The sequence below is a fragment of the Saccopteryx leptura genome, chromosome 13 (assembly GCF_036850995.1).
Source record: "Saccopteryx leptura isolate mSacLep1 chromosome 13, mSacLep1_pri_phased_curated, whole genome shotgun sequence".
NCBI classification, from domain to species: Eukaryota; Metazoa; Chordata; class Mammalia; order Chiroptera; family Emballonuridae; genus Saccopteryx; species Saccopteryx leptura.
Genome location: NC_089515.1, coordinates 24,276,322 through 24,295,545, shown reverse-complemented (window position 1 = coordinate 24,295,545; position 19,224 = coordinate 24,276,322). Strand labels below are relative to the sequence as shown.

The 19,224-nt window shown below is 43.1% G+C and overlaps 1 protein-coding gene across 6 annotated transcripts in view; it reads right to left on the bottom strand.

The window, feature by feature from the left end:
* The window catches only part of NT5C2 (5'-nucleotidase, cytosolic II), a 191,614-nt gene that overhangs the window by 110,668 nt on the left and 61,722 nt on the right, over positions 1 to 19,224 (bottom strand). For 4 of the 6 annotated variants that reach the window (XM_066354741.1, XM_066354745.1, XM_066354746.1 and 1 more), the window contains exon 1: positions 8,491 to 8,574. The exons of 1 other annotated variant lie outside the window; for it this stretch is intronic. The gene's annotated coding sequence lies outside the window, so the exon portion shown is untranslated. Of the gene's footprint in view, positions 1 to 7,691; positions 7,929 to 8,490; positions 8,575 to 19,224 lie in introns of those variants that run through there. One more of the 6 variants, XM_066354744.1, reaches the window with a different exon arrangement.

Genomic DNA, 19,224 nt, shown 5'->3' with positions numbered 1-19,224 from the left:
CCCCCTGGTGGGCGTGCCGGGTGGATCCCGGTCGGGCGCATGCGGGAGTCTGTCTGACTGCCTCCCCGTTTCCGGCTTCGGAAAAATACAAAAAAAAAAAAAAAAAAAAAAAAGAGAAAGAAAGAAAGAAACCTGTAGTGTAATAATACATTTAGACTGTATTAGGTAAATTTACTACACTGTTCTGGCCCAAATTTAGAACCTAAGATACTTTTCCTGACCTTATAAATTTACAGAAGTAAAATTTATGACAGAAACAGAATGTGTAACAAATGCTAAATGAACACTATACTAAAGGTAAGCTAAGAAATAACAACAACATATACAAGCCTAAATATAAAAAGCAAAACCAGCCCTGGCCAAACGGCTAGGTAGGTTGGAGCATCATTCTGATAAATGCTGCTGGTTTGGTCCCCAGTCAGGGAACATATAAAAACACTAATGTTTCTGTCTTTCTCTTTAAAATCAATCAATAGGGCTGGCTTTAGCTCAGCGGTTCCTTTGAGTCAAAGCTCACTTGCTAAAATCAATAAATTAAAAAAAAAAAAAAAAAGCAAAATTATTTTAGAAATAAATAGAGGTGAACAAACAGCCTTATGATATCAAGTTAGGGAAGGCTTTCTTGGATAAAAGACAACACAAACCATAAATAAAAAGAAGGACAAATTTGACTATATTAAAATTTAAAGCTTATTCCTATCAAAACAGTCTATTTGTATCAAAACATAAGGAAATGATCAGACAAATCCAAACTGAGGGACATTTTACAAAACAACTGGCCTGAACTCTTCAAATATATCAACATTTTGCAAACAAAAAGCTGGGAACTTTTTGTGGATTAAAAGTAACTAAAGGGCGCCTGAACTGTGGTGGCACAGTGGATAAAGCATCGACCTGGAATGCTGAGGTCGCCAGTTCAAAACCCTGGGCTTGCCTGGTCAAGGCACATATGGGAGTTGATGCTTCCTGCTCCTCCCTTCTTTCTCTTTCTTTCTCTCTCTCTCTTCCCCCGCTAAAATGAATAAAGTCTTTAAAAAAAATTTTTTTTAAGTAACTAAAGGGCCGTAGCCAGGTAGCTCAGTTGGTTCAAGTGTCGTCCCAATAGGCCAACATTGCAGGTTCAATCCCCAATTAGGGTACATACAGGGGTCCACGAACAAATGCATGGATAAGTGGAGCAGCAGACCAATATTTTTAATTCTTTTCCTTCCTCTCTAAAATCAATAAATGAAATAAGTAAGTAAAGGAACATGGCCACTAAATGCAGTTCATAATCTATGACTAGATCCTGGACAAGAGGCAGAGTTGGAGAATAGATATAAAGGTCATTATTGGGACCACTGAGAAATTTTCAGTGTGCACTGGATATTAGATAATACTGCATCCATATTAAAGGTGATAATTGTATTGTGGTTCTGTAGAATAACCTTGTTCTTAGAATATTCAAGTAAATCTTTTGAGGGGTGAAGTGTCATGATGTATACAACTTTTTTTTTTTTTTTTTTACAGAGACAGAGAGAGAGTCACGGAGAGGGATAGATAGGGACAGACAGACAGGAACAGAGAGAGATGAGAAGCATCAATCATTATTTTTTTGTTGTAGCACCTTGGTTGTTCATTGACTGCTTTCTCATATGTGCCTTGACCGTGGGGCCACAGCAGGCCGAGTAACCCCTTGCTCAAGCCAGCGACCTTGGGTCCAAGCTGGTGAGTTTTTTGCTCAAACCAGATGAGCCTACGCTCAAGCTGGTGACCTCGGGGTCTCAAACCTGGGTCCTTCGCATCCCAGTCCGACGCTCTATCCACTGCACCACCACCTGGTCAGGCACAACTTACTTTTAAATGTTAAGAAAAAAATGTATATAAAAGATAACCCTGGCCACACAGCTCAGTTGCTTAGAGCATCATCCCAATATACCAAGGGTGAGGGTTCAATCCCCGGTCAGGGCACATACAAGAATTAACCAATAAATGCAAAATTACGTGGAACAATCAATTGCTGTTTCTCTCTCTCCCCCTTTCCTCTCTCTAAAAATCAATAAATTAATATTTTTAAAGATTAAAATAGTTCTTTTTAAAAAAAATTAAATGGGCAAAATGTTAATAACTGATGAGTCTAGGTGAAAGATATAAATATATAGGGTGGGGCAAAAGTAGGATTACAGTTGTATGTGAAAGTTTATTCTTGTATTATTATTTATTAATTATTATATTATTTTCCACATGAACAACTGTAAATCTATTTTTGCTCCACCCTGTATTCTTGAACTATTATTGTAGTTTTCTTTAGGACTAAAAGTTTTCAAATAAGAAGTTGAAATAAAAATGTAAAACTTCTGCACAACAAAAAGAGAAACCATACAGTGAGAAGATACTTGCAACACCATAACTGAGACAGGATCAGTATAAAGAGAGCTAAAAAACCAATGACAGAAAAGCAAACAAGGCAACAGAAAAAAAAAATGAAGGATATAAATAGCAATTTGCAAAAAAAGAAATCTTACAATACATGGGCGTAAAGAAGTTCAATCTCACTTATAATTAGGGAAAAACATATTAAATTGAATTTTAATTTTGTTTTAAAAATTAAAAGTCTGACAATATCAATGTTTGCAAGGATATGGTGAAGTAGAAACTCACAACCTGCTAATAGGAATTTGTACTTAGTATTTTGGAAAGTAATGGCATTATGTAATAAAGTTGAAGATCCTTTTACTTTACACATAAGAATTCCTTAGGCTTAGAATTCTCTCTAATACATGTAAACAAGATGACACATCCAAGAATGTTTATTTTACTACTGTTAGTAATAGCAAAAAATCAGAAATACCTAAATATCCATAAACAAACATATATTCATATAGAGCAATCAAAATGAATAAACCAAAGATACATCTATTAGCCCTGGCCGGCTGGCTCAGTGGTAGAACAACAGCCTGACCTGCGGATGTCCTAGGTTTGATTCTTGGTCAGGGCACACAGGAAAAGTGACCATCTGCTTCTCCACGCATCCTGCTTCTCTTTCTCTCCCCGCCTCGAACGGCTATGGCTCAACTGATTCAAATAAGTTGGCCCCTGGCACTGAGTATGGCTCCCTGGCCTCAGCCTCAGGCACTAAAAATAGCTCAGTTGCCAAGCAATGGAACAACGCCCCAGCTTGGCAGAGCATCACCTCATAGGGTGCTAACCAGTGGACCCCGTCCCACTCCGACATATGCAGTTAGTTGTCTGTCTCTCTGCCTCCCCAGCTCTCACTTAATTAAAAAAAATAATAATAAAATACATCTATCAACATTGACATGTATCAAAAACAATGAACAAAAAAGTAAGTTGCAGAATCATATGTAGAATATACATATTAAACAAGAGTATATTTACTTTTATGGATATATACATATTGTGGGAATAATAATTACTGGATTCATGCCACTGTTTACCACTAGAAGAGGGAAAAAAGGGGGGATGGGGTAGCAAAGATACATACAGGCCTCAAATGTATCTATAATTTTATCCCTTTAAAAAATACATAATGAAAAGAGAGCACAATTAGAAAATGGCAGGAAAAACCCCCTGTACTAACTAAATATGATGGCCTATAACTAGATGATCATTACATTATTTTCTGTATGTTTGAAATATTTCATATTTTAAAACAAATTTAGCTTCTCGGCCTGGGGAGCTGGGGAGTTCTCATTGTCCTCCCAGCCCTCCTACCCTCACCTGAATGCCCTTAATAAAATGGTTTAATTCCTCCCCCACAAAAAATAATAAATTTAAATTAAAACATTAAAGAAACCTATAAATTGAACCAAAAAGTTTTCAAAAACATATATCCCACTGGACATTTGAAGTGGAAACATACTAATACCCAACCAACTAGAATTTATTGATATAGATTTTCTTTAAGCCATTAAATACTTCAGGTACCAGATTTCAGTCTTCTCTTTCCAAGCAGACCATAACATAGCAGACTTTTTCATCTCACTCTTGACAATGCTTCCCAACCAAGAGACAAACAAAAGGTAGAAACAAAATACAGTAGTTCAACACTCTCCAAGTTAATCCAATCCTTTTGATTCTATATTCTACCTTAAAATGGGATAGCTTTGCTGCTCTGCTGGTAATTTTGCTATTTTTATTGGTCTGCTTCTAAAGTTGTTTTCCATTGAGGGGGGAAAAAAGCCACTGCAAACTTTGGTAACCAATTCAAGATCATAATCAAATTCCAAATGGTTAAATAAGATTTACTGTGCCAAATAACAAGGACCTTAGCACCCTGTCATACTTTGCTATCAACTTCCTTAAAGCAAATAATTTTTTCATGTATGAACCAAAAAAAACAAAACACCTACTACTCATAAAAGTATCTTAGTTCATTAATTCTGCTCTATCTGCAAGAAACCCATGTAACATATCTTGTAAACAACTTTCCAAAATTTCTCCAGCTATTACCTCAGACTATTGCTATACCAAATCCTTTGCCCCTCAATATATCCACTTTTTTATCTTCTCCTTACTCTCAAGTGCCACGTTCTATATATTCTCCCTGATCCTACAAACCTACAATAATCTCTCCACTCTGAACCAAAAATAATAATGGCTATCATGTATAGAGAATCCAATATATATTAGTATTGTTTCAATGAAATTATCCCATTTAATTCATGTAACCCTGTCAAATTTATTTTACTTTTCCCTTTTTCATGGTGAGAGAAACTGAAAAAGGTCTCTTAGGTTAAGTTCTCCAAGGTTGCATGGATGTTAAGCAGCAAGCCAGGTCTCAAACCCACACTCCAAAATCCAGGCCCTTAAATATAGTGATGCTGTTTCCTGACTCCAAGTATTGACTGTCTTTACTACTCACATGCCACTTAACATATTCTCTTTGATAGTTAACACGTATTCATAAATGATGTCTAAACAGCTCAAAATATTACATTCAACAAAAATTTACTGAGAACCTGTATGCCAGGCATTATTGATTTCTAGGCATAAAGTTGTATTACAAAGCCTCTATAAATGAAGAGTAGATAAATTTTCGAGATATATGGACATCTCAGAAATATGGGTAAGTGCAAAATTAATAACAATATGTACATAGCAACTACATAAAAACTGTTTAGATAAGAACTGGAAAAGAACATATTAAAAATAGTATCATAGGCCCTGGCCGGTTGGCTCAGCGGTGGAGCGTCGGCCTGGCGTGCGGGGGACCCGGGTTCGATTTCCGGCCAGGGCACACGGGAGAGGCGCCCATTTGCTTCTCCACCCCCACCCTTCCTCTCTGTCTCTCTCCTCCCCTCCCGCAGCCAGGGCTCCATTGGAGCGGGGATGGCCCGGGCGCTGGGGATGGCTCCTTGGCCTCTGCCTCAGGCGCTGGAGTGGCTCTGGTCATGGCAGGGCGACCCCCGGGGAGGGGCAGAGCATCACCCCTGGTGGGCATGCCGGGTGGATCCCGGTCGGGCGCATGCGGGAGTCTGTCTGGCTGTCTCTCCCTGTTTCCAGCTTCAGAAAAATACAAAAATAAAATAAAATAAAATAAAATAAAATAAAAATAAATAAATAAATAAAAAACAGTATCATAAAGTTGGGTTTTTTGTAACTATTTCATTGACTTAGTTGAATTCATTTTTGGTAAGAGAGTTAAGCAAAAAAAAAAAAAGACGCATTTAAAAAAACAAACACGTTTTGTGTGCTTTCTTTCCCTATAAAAGTTTAAATAACCTAGAAACAGAGGAATGATTATCCCTCCTCTGAACAGTCCACTGTAACTTGGCTTTCTTTAGCATATGCCTGATATCATCACTACACTAGGTAAGGCTTGCAGATACCAGAAGTAACCAGTATCTATATAAACCGCCCTACAAGTATAAACTTTGAGGAACTTGTCCTGGCCAGATAGCTCAGATGGTTAGAGCTTCATTGGGAAGTGAGGTTGCCAGTTCCATCCCTGGTCAGGGCACATACAGAAACAGATCAATGTTCCTGTCCCTTTCTCCCTCTCCCTTCCACTCTGTCTAAAATCTAATTAATTAATTAGCCTGACCAGGCAGTAGCACAGTGGATAGAGCATGGAACTGGGACATGGAGGACCCAGGTTCAAAGCCTCGGGGTGGCCAGCTTGAGCTTGGGCTCACCAGCTTGAGTACAGGACTGTTGGTTTGAGCAAGGGATCAGACATGACCCCATGGTCGCTGGCTTGACCCCAAAGGTCGCTGGTTTGAAGCCCAAGGTCACTGGCTTGAGCAAGGGGTCACTTGCTCTGCTACTGTAGCTCCACAGTCAAGGCACATATGAAAATACAATCAATGAGGCCTGACCTGTGGCGGTGCAGTGGATAAAACGTCAACCTGGTAAACGCTGAGGTTGCTGGTTCAAAACCCTGGGCTTGCCTGGTCAAGGCACATGTGGGAGTTGATGCTTCTTGCTCCTCCCCCTTCTCCCCTCTCTATAATGAATAAATAAAATCTTAAAAAAAAGAAAAAAGAAAATACAATCAATGAACTAAGATGCTGTAAGGAAGAATTGATACTTCTCATCTCTCTCCCACCCTGTCTGTCCCTATATGCCCCCTCTGACTCACTCTGTCAGAAAAAAAAATTAACTAATTAATTAAAATAAAAAAAACTTTGGGCCCTGGCCGGTTGGCTCAGCGGTAGAGCGCCGGCCCGGCGTGCAGGGGACCCGGGTTCGATTCCCGGCCAGGGCACATAGGAGAAGCGCCCATTTGCTTCTCCACCCCCACTCCCTCCTTCCTCTCTCTCTCCTCCCCTCCCGCAGCCAAGGCTCCATTGGAGCAAAGATGGCCCGGGCGCTGGGGATGGCTCCTTGGCCTCTGCCCCAGGCGCTAGAGTGGCTCTGGTCGCGGCAGAGCTTCGCCCGGAGGGGCAGAGCATCGCCCCTGGTGGGCCTGCCGGGTGGATCCCAGTCGGGCGCATGCGGGAGTCTGTCTGACTGTCTCTCCCTGTTTCCAGCTTCAGAAAAATACAAAAAAAAAAAAAAAAATTGGGGGGGACTTGCAGCTGGTTGTAAATTTTCACATAATGGAATCAAATCTTAGAACTGAATGAAATCTTGTAGCCCTCTTACTTTACAGATTAGTTGATTACTAAATTCTGGATTAATGAGGGTAATAGAGCAACAAATACTGCTGAAATGTAGTGGCTTATATTGCAAGAGAAATGCATTTCAGAAATAAAGTCTGTGTGTGCTACCATTAGCCCAGCATGTGGAGCTGATTTTAATCACTAACTAGCCAAGTTTTCTTGAACGTAACCTCTTCAGGCCTGAATGTCTTCATCAGGCTTCATCTACTGTTGAAGCGTCTTGTTAAATATTTAAAAGACCTCAACATTAAGTTGCCACGGTTCTGTTTCAATATTCTCTCACTACAGCTAGCAGCGTTTGCCTCCGTTGCTTTAGAACCCGAAATTAACAGTGTAAATACATCAGGAAGAGCCCGTCCGCACCAGGGCGCGCGCGCACACGCACACACACACACACACACACACACACACACACACACACAAACCCTAAGGGTGACTAGTCCTTGCAGAGCACTGTACTTTACAACTCTCCAACACCACGGCTCCAAAGACGAAGGCATGGGAAAAAGAAAGCTGACAACAGGTCAACCCACTGCCTTTCAAAGCTGGGGGCCTGCTGGAGTCAAACCCCCAAAACGTGCTTACAATCAACGGTTCGGGCCTCAGATCTGCATCTCACTCTCGGCTCTTGCGCTTCAGGGGTCCCCGGGAAAGTAAGAGACCGCCACCGAACAGCTGACTCCTGACTCGGAAACCATTTGGAAACAAGCACGTTTTCATAGCGGCTTGCCATTCGATGTGAGCTTTCCAGGAAGTGCCGCAAACGACATAACTGGCGTGCGGGCTAACAACTTGGGGTTCTTGCTAACACGCCGTCAGCCTCGCATCCGACCGCAGCGGCTGCTTGGCCTGCGTCTCGGGCCCATCGGGGACACGCAGGGGGTGGGGAGCCCGGTGACGGGCGGCGGGAAGGCCGGCCTCGGGTGCGGAGGGGAGGACGCCCGGCCTCGGGCAGACCTGAGTAAACGGGTGTCCCCCCGCGGCGGCATGGGGGCCGCCACCACCGTGAGAGAAAAGCGGGGGGGGACAGAATGCAGCGAGGCAGGCTCTGAGGAGGCGGGGGGCTGCGCTCGGGCTAGCAGGCGGGTCCGCGCCTGCTGATCACCGAGAAACAATGGCGCGGGCATGACGTGAGGTTGGGGGCGTCGCCGCGGCGCAGAGCAAGGGCTGTGCTGAGGCTGAGGCGCCCGGGAACGGCAGGGCGTTCGGAGGCGCGGGCCCTTGGGCGGAAGAGAGGGGAGTTCTGGAGGGCGTAGAGGACCCGGGCGGGAGCCGACGGCGGCCCCAGTACCCGGCGCGCGCTCAGCCACGAACCCTCTTTCTTCCTTTCCTTGTTCGCTCGACTGCCCCCTCCCCACCCGCCCGCGGGTCGGGCCGCACTCACCGTCCCGGCCGAACCGTAGCAATCCTAGCGCGCAACTGCCGCAACCGCCTCCGCGCGCGCCCTCCTCACCCGCGCCGCCTCGGCCCCGCCCCCAGCTCGCGCGTGACCAGGGACCTGCGCGCTGTTCCGACCCCTGGCTCCGCCGCAGAACCAGGCTGCCGCTACGCTCCCAGGCCGCCTGGCCCGAGGGAAGCGACGGTGCGGGCTTGCGCCTGAGTCCCTCACACGGATCTGGGTATCTTCAAACAGAACAGTGGTTGTTGCGGAGCTGTGGGCTGACGCACGTTGTCAACCCTTCCTTGTCCTTTAGGGCTACATCCTTTGGCCTTCTGCTTGGCCCCTCAGCAGTGGCCCCTCAGCAGTGTCCCCGCGCACCTCACCAGCTTCTGCTACCTCTCCACCTACACTCTGAGCCTTTCCCTTAGCAGGATGGGTACCCCTTTTCTCAGTTATAGAATCTTCAAGGCCCCACAGGTTCAGATTTCCATATCAGACCTGAATTCCATTGATGACCAAAAGTACCTGCTTTGGAGTGTATCAGAACTGGTTGTAAACCAAGTTCCACCACCATTTACAAATTGTTTGATATTGGAAGGATTACCAGACTTCACCCTGCATAAGTCCTATAATACAGGGATGGATAACAATGGTACCTACATCACAGGAAATTGGCAGGGTGAAATAAGATAACATAGGGGAGTTGAGCATCTTTTTATATGTCTATTGGCCATCTATATGTCTGCTTTGGAGAAATGTTTGTTCAGGCCTACAGCTCATTTTCTATATCAAATTGTTTGGTTCTTTTGGTGTAGAAGTTGTAGGAGTTCCTTATTGGATGTATCATTGGCAAATATATTTTTACATTCAATATCTTTTCATTTTGTTGATGGTTTCCCTTCCTGTGCAAAAACTCTAGTTTGATGTAGTCCTATTGTTTAATTTTTCTTTTGTTTCCCTTCCCCAAGGAAACATACCCAAAAAATTATTATTAAGAGCAATATCAAAAAGTTCATTGCCTATGTTTTCTTCTAGAAGTTTTATGATTTGGGGGGTTAACTTTTAAATCATTAATCCAATCTGAGTTTATTCTTGTATATGGTATAAAAAAAAAAGTCCAGTTTCATTCTTTTGCATATGTCTGTCCGGTTTTCCCAACACCATGTATGACAGGACTATGTTTACCCTTTTGTATATTCTTGCCTCCTTTGTCATAGATTAATTAACCATATAGGTGAACATCACTAATCATCAGGGAAATGCAAATTTAAAATCTTAATGAGATACCACCTCACACCTGTCAGGATGGCTATCATCAATAAAACAACAAACAACAAATGTTGGCAAGGATGTGGAAAAAAGAAAACTCTCATACACTGTTGGTAGGATTGTAAATTGGTGCAGCCACTCTGGAAAACAGTATGGAGGGTCCTCAAAAAATTAAAAATAAAATTACTATATGACCCAGAAATTCCACTGCTAGGTACTCATCTGAAAAAACCATACAGTGGTAGAGCGTTGGCCTGGTGTGCAGGAGTCCCGGGTTCAATTCCCAGCCAGGGCACACAGGAGAAGCGCCCATCTGCTTCTCCACCCCTCCCCCTCTCCTTCCTCTCTGTCTCTCTCTTCCCCTCCCACAGCCAGGGCTCCATTGGAGCAAAGTTTGCCCGGGTGCTGAGGATGGCTCTGTGGCCTCTGCCTCAGGCACTAGAGTGGCTCTGGTTGCAACAGAGCGATGCGGTGGATGGGCAGAGCATCGCCCCCTGGTAGGCGTGCCGGGTGGATCCCGGTCGGGCGCATGCAGGAGTCTGTCTGACTGCCTCCCCATTTCTGGCTTTGGAAAAATACAAAAAAAAAAAAAACATTAAAAAAAATAATAATAATACTAACTTGAAAAGACATGCACCCCTGTGTTCACTGCAACGTTATTTATAATAGCCAAGATATGGAAGCAACCTAAGTGCCTATCAATAGATGGTTGGATAAAGAAGATGTGATACATATATATATACAATGGAATATTACTCGACCATAAAAGGAATGAAATCTTGCCATTTGCAACAGTATAGATGGACCTAGAAAGTATTATGCTAAGTGAAGTAAGTCAGACAGAGAAATACAAATGCCATATGATTTCACTTATATTTGGAATCTAAAAAAAACAAACAAAAAAAACAGAAAGAAACTCATATAGATACAGAGAAGATTTTAATAGTTAACAAGTGGGTAAAATGTTGCAGGGAATGGATGAAAAATAAGAAGGGATTAAGAAATACAAATTGCACCTGACCAGGCGCTGGCGCAGTGGATAGAGCATCGGACTGGGATGCCGAGGACCCAGGTTCAGACCCTGAGGTCCCCAGCTTGAGTGCAGACTCATCTGGTTTGAGCAAAGCTTACCAGCTTGGATCCAAGGTCGCTGTCTCGAGCAAGGGGTTACTCGGTCTGCTGAAGGCCCATGATCAAGGCACATATGAGAAAGCAATCAATGAACAACTAAGGTGTCACAACGAAAAACTAATGATTGATGCTTCTCATCTCTCTCCGTTCCTGTCTGTCTGTCCCTATCTATCCCTCTCTCTGACTCTCTCTCTGTCTCTGTTAAAAAAAATGCAAATTGCCAGTTATAAAAACAGCATAGAAATATAAAGTATAGCATAGGCCCTGACCAGTTGGCTCAGTGAATAAAGCATTGTCCCAGTGCACCGAGTTCATGGGTTCGACCACCAGTCGGCATGTATGACAAGCAATCGATGAATACACTACTAAATGGAACAACAAGTTGATGCTTCTCTCTCTCGCTCTCTCTCGCTCTCTGTAAAATTAATGAAAAAAAATTTTAAATAAAAAAAAATAAATTTTTTTTTTTTTCATTTTTCTGAAGCTGGAAACAGGGAGAGACAGTCAGACAGACTCCCGCATGCGCCCGACCGGGATCCACCCGGTACGCCCACCATGGGGCGACGCTCTGCCCACCAGGGGGCGATGCTCTGCCCATCCTGGGCGTCGCCATGTTGCGACCAGAGCCACTCTAGCGCCTGAGGCAGAGGCCACAGAGCCATCCCCAGCGCCCGGGCCATCTTTGCTCCAATGGAGCCTTGGCTGCGGAAGGGGAAGAGAGAGACAGAGAGGAAAGCGCGGCGGAGGGGTGGAGAAGCAAATGGGCGCTTCTCCTGTGTGCCCTGGCCGGGAATCAAACCCAGGTCCTCCGCACGCTAGGCCGACGCTCTACAGCTGAGCCAACCGGCCAGGGCAAAAAAAATAAATTTTTAAAATTACAACATAGGAAATATAATCCATAATACTATAATAACTATGTATGGTGTCAGATGGGTAGTAGACATAACAGGGTGATCATAAGTTATATAAATGTCTAATCACTATGTTGTACACCTGAAACATGTAATATTATATGTCGACTAATTAAAAAAATTTTAATAACAAAAAGATAATGGAAGGTCCTTGGCACAGTCCTGGGCACATAGCATTCAATAAATGTTTATTGACATCCCCACCACCAACCCACAACCAATTTGCATTTGCTAGAAGACTGCTTAATGACAGAAAGCTCACTATTTTCAGAGCAATGCATCCCTTGGTCTCAACAACAGTTCTTACCAGATTTCAGCAGTTCTGACCAGTTCGAAAGTGTTTCTGAAACTTCCACTCTCTGACCCAAGTCCTATTTTTTGTAGCCTCAGAGAACAAACAAATCTAATCTCTCTTGACCTTCTACTTTTCAAACACTTGAAGATTTTTGCCCAAGGTCTTATTCCAGACGAGTTTTCCCACTCCTTTTATTATTCCCGCTTTGCCCTGTATTGTTTTGTTTTGTTTTGTGACAGAGACAGAGAGAGAGAGAGATAAATAGGGACAGACAGACAGGAAGGAAGAGAGATGGGAACCATCAGTTCTTTGTTGCAGCACCTTGGTTGTTCATTGATTGCCTTCTCATATGTGTCTTGAAGGGAGTGGTGGCTACAGTAGAGCAAGTGACCCCTTGCTCAAGCCAGCGACCCTGCGCTCAAGCAGGATAAGCCCTCACTCAAGCCAGCAACCTATGGGTTTCAAGCCTGGGTCCCCTGTGTCCCAGTCTGATGCTCTATTCACTGCATAACCTCCTGGTCAGGCCCCTTCGCCCTGGTTTTAAAGGTCTTTATCCTCACACTCCTCACTCACCTATATTACTTTTATAATCAAGGACTTTGTTTCAAAATATCAGAAAAAATAAAATGGCAAAGAAATGGAATAAGTCAAAAAAAAAAGAAACAGGCCTGACTTGTGGTGGCACAGTGGCTAAAGCGTCGACCTGGAAATGCTGAGGTTGCCGGTTCGAAACCCTGGGATTGCCTGGTCAAGGCACATATGGGAGTTGATGCTTCCAGCTCCTCCCCCCTTCTCTCTCTCTGTCTCTCCTCTCTCTCTTTCTATCTCTCCCTCTCCTCTCTAAAATGAATAAATAAAAAATAAATAAAAATTTATAATAAAAAAATAAGAAACAAAGTTAAGAGATAACAGACTAAGAAAAAAACATTTGTAATATAGAAAATGAAGGATTTATATCTGGAATATAGAAAGGACTTTTAACAAATAAGAAAAGACGCCACTACAAAAATGTTCAAAGAATATAAATAGGCAGTTCACAGAAAAGGAAATACATATTGCCAAATAAACATATAAAAAGATTCCCAACATCGATCGTAATCTGCAAAATGAAAATTAAAACAGATTGGCAACAATTTTCAAGCTTCGTAATATCAAAAGAATGTAAGTTGGCATAGCCACTTTACAGGGTAACTGGACAGCTATTAAATCCATGTCTCAGCAATGCCACTTCTACTTATCTACTATAACACCATGTGCATATGGAGGTATGTACTACATATTGCTAATAAAAAAAGTTAGAGCCCTGGCCAGGTACCTCAGTTGGTTGGAACATGGTCCAGCTGCATCAGCGTTGTGGGTTCAATCCCTGGTCAGGGCATATGCAGGAATCAACGGGTGAATGCATGCATGGGCAGAACAACAAATCAATGCTTCTCTCTCTCTCTTCCTCATTCTCTCTAAAAATCAATTAAAAAAACAAAACAAAAATTTGGAATCTATCTAAATGCCCACCAGTATGGAAATGGCTAAATAGAATGCAGAGTACTCATATAAAGGAATTGTGTAGAGAATTTAAAAGAAGTAACCTGATCTATATGTTAATATAGAATATGATTGAATGAGGAGAGTAAGTTGCAGCATGAGATGTATATAAATTGTTGATGTTTTAAAAATTCTCCAAAATGCACAACTTCAGTCTCATCATGAAAACTCATCAGACAAACCCAAATTGAGGGATATTCTATAAAATACCTGACCTGGACTGTTCAAAAAGTGTCGAGGTCATGAAGGCAAAGGAAAGACAGAACTGTCACAGATTGAAGGGGACTAAGGAAACAGATTGAAGGGGACTAAGGGGACTAGACAACTAAAAGCAATGTGGGATCCTGGATGACGTCCTAGAACAGAAAAAGTATATTAGTAGAAAAACTGGTAAAGTTCTAATAAAATCTACAGTTTAGTTAATAGTATTGTATCAATGTACAATACTAGTTTTAATCATTGGACCAGGGTTATATATATAAGCTTTTAATATTAGGAGCGTCTGAGTGAAGCATATACTGAAACTTTTTATACTATCTTTGCAACTCTTCTGTAAATCTAGAATTATTTCAAAGCTAAATGTTAAAAACAAAACACAGGCATGAATACCATTATTCCTTGGCATTACTGCTATAGACAAAGTCTGTGTCACCTCTAAATTGATATCTTTTTTTTTTAATTTTTTTTTAATTTATTCATTTTAGAGAGGAGAGGGAGAGACAAAGAGAGAGAGAGGAGAGACAGACAGAGAGAAGGGGGGAGGAGCTGGAAGCATCAACTCCCATATGTGCCTTGACCAGGCAAGCCCAGGGTTTCGAACCAGTGACCTCAGCATTTCCAGGTCGACGCAACCACAGGTCAGGCTAAATTCATATCTTGAAACCCAAACCCATGTACTTGTAGGTGGGCTTTTGGGAGATAATTAGGTCATGAGGGCAGAGTACTCGTAAATGGAATTAATACCCTTATAAGAGAGTGTCCAGAAAGTTCCCAAGCCCCTCCCATCCTGTGAGAGTACAAGAAGAGGACTATTTCTGAACCAGGAAGTGGGCCTTCACGGGACACGAAATCTACTGGTGCCTTGCTCTTGGACTTCCCAGCCTCCAGAACTGTGAGAAATTAATTTCAGTTGTTTATAAGCCACTCAGTCTATAGTATTCTGTTATGGCAGCTTGATCTAAGACAATCACACATTAAGTTTACAAAATATTTTTTGAGCCTGACCAGGCGGTGGCACAGTGGATGGAGTGTTGGACTGGGACTCGAAGGACCCAGGTTGGAAACCCCAAAGTCGCCGGCTTGAGTGCGGGCTCATCTGATTTGAGCAGGCTCACCAGCTTGAGCCCAGGGTTGCTGGCTTGAGCAAGGGGTCACTTGGCCTGCTGAAGAACCCCTCGACCTCCTGGTCAAGGCACATTTGAGAAAGCAATCATAAACAACTAACGTGCCGGAAAGAAGAGTTGATGCTTCTCATCTCTTTCCCTTCCTGTCTGTCTGCCCCTGTCTGTCTCTCTCCCTGTCTCTGTAACAAAAAAAAAACAAAAAAAAGGAAGAGTCTCTCTTTCTACCAAAGATTAACATATCCTCCCTTCCCATCTGGCTCTGGGTACCATTTAAAAAAAATTTTTTTGAACAGATTATAGAGCTATAGGAGTAAAGGACCAAGATTGGCAATAATGTTCAAAGAGAGTATAATCTTTAGTTTTAATGTGTTTTTGTAATAAGAAAAAGACAACACTTTATTGTCACCACTGTCCCTCACCCCACCCCATCTGATTTAACTAATTAGAATAGTTAATTTATAGTCAAATATCAAGTCATTTTCGAATTTGTGTCCCTATCACCAGCCACAGTTCTATTCCCAGGCCCAATATATTTCTTGAAAGTCAGAGCTGTGGAAAGCTGCATAATAGCTACACTATCCAATGTTAGGGGTTGCAAAGATAGAATGGATAGGGAGACTGGCAAGTTGAAGAAAATCATAGGCAAAGTCCAATAAATAGTAAAGGGCAAGAAATGTCCCATATGACAATAATCACATGGAAAAGGAAATCCTAAGGAGAATGAAGGATGGGGGAGGTCTGGGCTGAGAGGCAGTCTCTGTCCAGCATGAGGTTGGCCTGAGTCAGGAACCCTGAAGACTATGAAGTAAAACTTCAATGATCAGAGGACTCAGACATGAAAGAGTCAGACAAACTGGTACCACATAGAGAAGGTGGCAGCACCCCCAAGATCTGTAGCAGCAGCAGGAGCAAAGTGAGGTTTCTTTCATGCATGACCCCAGAGACTTTAAGTAGCAAATTGCTGAGGGCCACTAGTGAAGACACTGACCTCATTCTCACTCTGGCAGACTGGCACTAGCTGGAGGCTCTTTGATACCTTTAGAACAGGGGTCCCCAAACTACAGCCCGCAGGCCACATGCAGCCCCCTGAGGCCATTTATCTGGCCCCCGCCGCACTTCCAGAAGGGGCACCTCTTTCATTGGTGGTCAGTGAGAGGAGCACATTGACCATCTCATTAGCCAAAAGCAGGCCCATAGTTCCTATTGAAATACTGGTCAGTTTGTTGATTTAAATTTACTTGTTCTTTATTTTAAATATTTTGTTTGTTCCTGTTTTGTTTTTTTACTTTAAAATAAGATATGTGCAGTGTGCATAGGGATTTGTTTATAGTTTTTTTTATAGTCTGGCCCTCCAATGGTCTAAGGGACAGTGAACTGGCCCCCTGTGTAAAAAGTTTGAGGACCCCTGCTTTAGAATAAAGGTGTCTAAAAAGAAGAGGCTCTTGGTCTTAAACTATTCCTCATGAAACCGTCTCTAATGCAAGTTAAGCCACACTGCTTTTGTGGCTTAGCTTCATTATGAAGAACAGTGTCTTCATAATAACATGTCACATAATTGGACAGGCTCTATTTGAATAATTAAGTCATTCATTAGTCTTCCCTTCAAGCTTAACCACAATTGTGCTAACCTCACAAATTATTCTGAGGTATATTAAATATTTCTTTTAGAGAAACAAAAGCAAAACTGAACTTTTGAAATGACCCAACATATAAATGGGTGTACACTATACATGTTAACATAAAAATGTTGATTAATAAACTGTTTCAGAACATTTTGCAAAAAAAAATCTCATCTCCAGTTTGCCTGTGTTTGTAGTGAGTTTGGGAACACAGTGGCAAGGGAAGGGGATGATATACAGGAGCTGAAGCAGTGAGTGGAGGAAGTTGAACACCTGGGGCATGAAGACAAATATCATGGTCTTGCTGAAGTGCCCGTGATGCCCACCACAGCAAGGTCATGCCAGCAAAGTAACAGAAGGTATCTCCTCCAAACATCCATGAAGAGTAGTACCGCCTATGGGGAAGCAGCAGCAGAAGAAGAGAAAAACAGCACAGCGAACCACCCTCTACAACTCTGGGCTATGGCCCAGCAGCAAGGGATGTGGAGGAGGAGTTTTAATATTTTAAATGGTCAATGTATTAACATATTGCTTTTGTAACCAAAAATTAATTTTTAATAATTCAAAAGAAAGCTAAAGGACAGGACATTTGAATTTTATTTATTGCTTGATTTCACTTTAGAGTGAAGGAAGAGAGAGTGCATGAGAAACATTGATTTGTTGTTCCACCCACCTATCCACTCATTAGTTGATTCTTGTATGTACCCTGACTAGAGATCAAACCTACAACCTTGACGTATCCTGGCAACACTCTAACCAACTGAGCTAACCAGCCACAGCAAAGGACAGGATATTCAGCTTCATGACTTTTCTTTTTTTTCTTCTTTTCCAAGTGAGAGGAGGGGAGATAGAGAGACAGGCTCCTACATGTGCCCCTACTGGGATCCACCCGGCAACCAGAAGCAGATTTAACCAGGCACATGCCCTGGGCCCCGACCTCTGAATGGCCCCGAAAAACCCCAACTTTACATTTTTTTCTAATATAAGGGCCCAATATTTTCTTTTTCACTTGGGGCCTCCACCAGCCTTAATCCACCTCTGCCCACAACCCCCATCTGGAGTTGATGCTCTGCCAATCTTGGGCCATGCTTGCAACCTAGCTATTTTGTTGTTGTTGTTGTTTTTGTATTCTTCTGAAGCTGGAAACGGGGAGGCAGTCAGACAGACCCCCCACATGTGCCCGACCGGGATCCACCCAGCACGCCCACCAGGGGGCGATGCTCTGCCCACCCAAGGCGTCGCTCTGTCTCGACCAGAGCCAGTCCAGCGCCTGAGGCAGAGGCTATGGAGCCATCCCCAGTGCCCGGGCCATCTTTGCTCCAATGGAGCCTTGGCTGTGGGAGGGAAAGAGAGAGAGAAGAAGGAGAAGGGGAGGGGTGGAGAAGCCGATGGGCGCCTCTCCTGTGTGCCCTGGCCAGGAATCGAACCCAGGACTTCCACACACCAGGCCGACGCTCTACCACTGAGCCAACCGGCCAGGGCCAACCTAGCTATTTTTAGCACCTGAGGTGGAGGCTCTGCGGAGCTATCCTCAGAGCCCAGGGCTGATGCACCTGAATCAATCAAGCCATGGCTGCGTGAGGAGAAGAGAGAGAGAGAGAGAGAGAGAAGGGGAGGGCGAGGGGAGGAGAAGCAGATGGTAGCTTCTCCTATGTGCCCTGACCAGGAATCAAACCCAGGACATCCACACGCCTGGCCAGGGCCATGACTTTCAAGAGTAAAACAAGTCATGCCAACTATGAAACAACTTTCTAAAAGAGGGTTGGGGAGCCTAAGGAGCCAAGCTTGCTTGGGGTCTCTAACTTAACATTGTCTAAATGGCCTGGGCAGTGCTTGGCAAGAGAAGCCATCTCACTGTGGCTTTGGATGGCCTCTCCCCAAACATCCTGTTCAAGTGCCCACATAGCTGTCCTCCTCTAATCAACACTACTTTCCTCATAACACCATAAACTCTGAGTCACCCAGAATGTGAGCAGCATTTACAGGTCACTCATCAGTTTTCTGCTTCTTGGCAGAAGCTCTCAAAGAAATGCAAGCATTGCTCAACACCCTGGCCTGGGGCCTAGAAACAGCCTCCTGCTGCCCAAAAATCTTTCTGCCAGAAAGTGTCTGGTCTCAGTTCCTTCCAATCAGCTTAGAGCTCTCTTTTTTATCCTTTTTTCTCTAATAGCATAGTATCATCACTTACTGTGATAAGTGCCAGTATAGGTACTGTGTGAGGAGATAATCAGAAGACACTTAGTCTAGATAAAAATATCTAATCCAGCATGAAAGACAAGATAGACATAAAAGATTTAGGGGTACCTATATCTCTTCAAAAATATGCATTGAGCTCCTACCATGTGCCTAACACTGATCAACAGAGATATGAATTTCTGCCCTCTTGGAGGTTTCTGACTGCTTGAGAAGATTGGCTTTAAATATATATTTTATTACAATTTGGTAAGTGCTATTCAGGAAAAATAAAAGCTGCTATGAGGGAGCATGAAACAGGAGCTAGGTTTGAGGGTAGGGAGAGGGTCAGGAGACATTTCTCTGAAGAAGTAATATCTCAGTTGGAACCAGAAGAATGAGTAGGACTTAAACAAAAAGGGAGAGAGGTAGTTATCTGGAGGAGAGGGGAATTC